This window comes from Triticum aestivum, chromosome 7A (assembly GCF_018294505.1).
Source record: "Triticum aestivum cultivar Chinese Spring chromosome 7A, IWGSC CS RefSeq v2.1, whole genome shotgun sequence".
Classification (NCBI taxonomy): domain Eukaryota; kingdom Viridiplantae; phylum Streptophyta; class Magnoliopsida; order Poales; family Poaceae; genus Triticum; species Triticum aestivum.
The window spans coordinates 693738582-693742551 of NC_057812.1; positions in this window are offsets into that span (position 1 = coordinate 693738582).

Genomic DNA, 3970 nt, shown 5'->3' on the forward strand with positions numbered 1-3970 from the left:
CTTGCGCCACTAACTCCTCTGCTCCGGCCGCCTCGGCCATGGCCTCGCCCCTCTCCTGGCATCGCCGCTGGCCGTTGGCCGCGCGCGCCCCACGTCCTGCACCGGCCGCTCGTGCCACCCCTACCAAGCGGCGCTGGCCCCCAGCGCTTCCGCCCGCGCACCCCCCCTGCGGCCACCTCCGGTGCCGGTGCCCCGGTGTTTCCCCTTGCCCGTGCCGGTTCGGGCGAGCGCCCCCGACCGCGCCTGTTAAGCCCGCTCCAGTGGCCTATGTGCCACTGGCAACTGGGGCCCGTTGGAGTATGACAAGTGGGGCCCAGCCCCTAGAACATTAAAAAAAAATTATAAAAATATATTAAATAAATAAATGAATAATAACTAAAATAATTAAAATATTAATTAATTAATCAAGTAATTAATTAAGTTAATTAATCCTGATTAGATTAACCTAATCACAAATTAAACTAAACAGTTAATTAAGCTAACTAATTAACCTAAACCCTAATTAACCTAAATAGAGAATGACAGGTGGGTCCCACTGGACCCACATGTCAGGTTGACCAAGTCAACCCTGTTGACTGCTGACGTCAGCATGACATCATGCTGACGTCATAAATTCATTTTCGAATTAAATAATTAATTAATTAAATTCCAGAAATTAATATAGTCTTTAGAAAATCATATCTTTTAATCCGTAACTCGGATTAAAATATTTTCAACATGAAAGTTGCTCAGAACTACGTGACAAATCCGGATACGCGGTCCGTTCGTCCGCCACACACCCCTAACCTATCGAACCCGTAACTTTCCCCCTCCGGCTCCTTTGCCCGAAAACATGAAACACCGGGAATACTTTCCCGGGGGTTTTCCCCCCTTCACCGGTATCACCTACTACCGCGTTAGGGCACACCGAACACCGCATATTGCCTTGATATATTTTGTGGTGCTTTATTTGCTCTGTATTCATTATTTCTTCCCCCTCTTCTCTTCGGTAGACTACGAGACCGACGCTGCTGCTGACCAGTTCGACTACGGAGTTGACGACCCCTCTCTCTTGCCAGAGCAACCAGGCAAGCCCCCCCCTTTGATCACCAGATATCGCCTACTCTTCTCTATACTGCTTGCATTAGAGTAGTGTAGCATGTTACTGCTTTCCGTTAATCCTATTCTGATGCATAGCCTGCCATTGCTGCTACAGTCATTGATACCTTACCCGCAATCCTAAATGCTTAGTATAGGATGCTAGTGTTCCATCAGTGACCCTACACTCTTGTCCGTTTGCCATGCTATACTACTGGGCTGTGGTCACTTCGGGAGGTGATCACGGGCATATACTATATACTTTACACTGTTACATTACTGGTGATACTGTTTGGAGATGGGGGCTGAAGGGGCAGGTGGCTCCATCCAGGTAGTGGTGGGCCTGAGTTCCCGACGGCCCCCGACTGTTACTTTGTGGCGGAGCGACAGGGCAGGTTGAGACCACCTAGGAGACAGGTGGGCCTGGCCTTGTTCGGTATTCGCGGATACTTAACACGCTTAACGAGATCTTGGTATTTGATCTGAGTCTGGCTACTGGCCTATACGCACTAACCATCTACGCGGGAGTAGTTATGGGTATCCCGGCATCGTGGTATCAGCCGAAGCACTTCAGACGTCAGCGACGGAGCGGCGCGTGCCGGATTGGAACGTAAGCCTGCTCTTGTATTAAGGGGGCTACTTCTGCTTCCGGTCGCCCTCGCAACATGCAGGTGTGCTATGGGCGATGGGCCCAGACCCCTGTGCGCTTAGGTTTAGACCGGCGTGCTGGCCTCTCTGTTTTGCCTAGGTGGGGCTGCGACGTGTTGATCTTCCGAGGCCGGGCATGACCCAGGAAAGTGTGTCCGGCCAAATGGGATCGAGCGTGTTGGGCTATGTGGTGCACCCCTGCAGGGAAGTTAATCTATTCGAATAGCCGTGATCTTCGGTAACAGGACGACTTGGAGTTGTACCTTGACCTTATGACAACTAGAACCGGATACTTAATAAAACACACCCTTCCAAGTTCCACAGACAACCCGGTGATCGCTTTTCTACAGGGCGACGAGGAGAGGATCGCCGGGTAGGTTTATGCTATGCGATGCTACTTGGAGATGCTACTTGGAGGACGTCAATCTACTCTCTTCTACATGCTGCAAGACGGAGGCTGCCAGAAGCGTAGTCTTCGACAGGATTAGCTATCCCCCTTTTATTCTGGCATTCTGCAGTTCAGTCCACCGATATGGCCCTTTACACATATACCCATGCATATGTAGTGTAGCTCCTTGCTTGCGAGTACTTTGGATGAGTACTCACGGTTGCTTTGCTCCCTCTTTTCCCTCGTTTTCCTCTTCTTCTCGGATGCCGCAACCAGACGTTGGAGCCCAGGATCTAGATGCCACCTTCGGCTACGACGACTACTACTCTGGAGGTGCCTACTACTACGTGCAGCCCGCTGGCGACGACCAGGAGTAGTTTAGGAGGATCCCAGGCAGGAGGCCTGCGCCTCTTTCGATCTGTATCCCAGTTTGTGCTAGCCTTCTTAAGGCAAACTTGTTTAACTTATGTCTGTACTCAGATATTGTTGCTTCCGCTGACTCGTCTATGATCGAGCACTTGTATTCGAGCCCTCGAGGCCCCTGGCTTGTATTATGATGCTTGTATGACTTATTTTATTTGTAGAGTTGTGTTGTGATATCTTCCCGTGAGTCCCTGATCTTGATCGTACACATTTGCGTGCATGATTAGTGTATGATTGAATCGGGGGCGTCACACCGTGGACCCAGCTGTCAGCCTCTCCACATACAGTCCACGTCCAATGGAAGCCGTTCCTGGACCATGTTGACCACGCCATGCCGAGAGCACCAGGGCGGTGGACAACGGCAAGGCCTAGGAATGAGACGACACGGAGCCGAGGAAGACGTGGTAGTGGATGCCCACGCGTAGAAGAGTATGAGGGCTCACTGGTTCGTTGCGGTGTGAGGCTGTCGTTGCCGCAGAATAATAGGGGGTGTGGGTGAGTAGAGGGTGGCTTGGCCAGCGGTAGGAGTAGTAGGGGGCAGTGAGGCCTCCACCGCATCGCAGCCGGCCACGGGAGGCAGGAGCACGAGGCACGACCGGTGCTAGTTTGGGCAGCTGGAGCAAGAAGACCAGAGGTCGAAGAAGCACTACGGCCGTTGGATGGACATCGTATGGTCAATGGAGCTAGAATCGTGCATATTGACTAAGTTGACAAAGTCCTCTGAGGGAGTCCTAGATTAGGGGGTGTTCGGGTAGCCGGACTATACCTTCAGCCAGACTCCAGGACTATGAAGATACAAGATTGAAGACTTCGTCCTGTGTCCGGATGGGACTTTCCTTGGCGTGGAAGGCAAGCTTAGCGATGCGGATATTCAAGATCTCCTACCATTGTAACCGACTTTGTGTAACCCTAACCCTCTCCGGTGTCTATATAAACCGGAGGGTTTAGTCCGTAGGACAACCTCATCATATGACAATCATACCATAGGCTAGCTTCTAGGGTTTAGCCTCCTTGATCTCGTGGTAGATCTACTCTTGTACTACCCATATCATCAATATTAATCAAGCAGGATGTAGGGCTTTACCTCCATCAAGAGGGCCCGAACCTGGGTAAAACATCGTGTTCCTTGCCTCCTATTACCATCCAGCCTAGACGCACAGTTCGGGACCCCCTACCCGAGATCCGCCGGTTTTGACACCGACATTGGTGCTTTCATTGAGAGTTCCTCTGTGTCGTCGCTTTTAGGCCCGATGGCTCCTTCGATCATCAACAACGATGCAGTCGAGGGTGAGACTTTTCTCCCCGGATAGATCTTAGTCTTCGGCGGCTTCGCACTGCGGGCCAATTCGCTTGGCCACCCTGAGCAGATCGAAAGCTACGCCCCTGGCCATCAGGTCAGGTTTGGAAGCCTAAACTACACGACTGACATCCGCG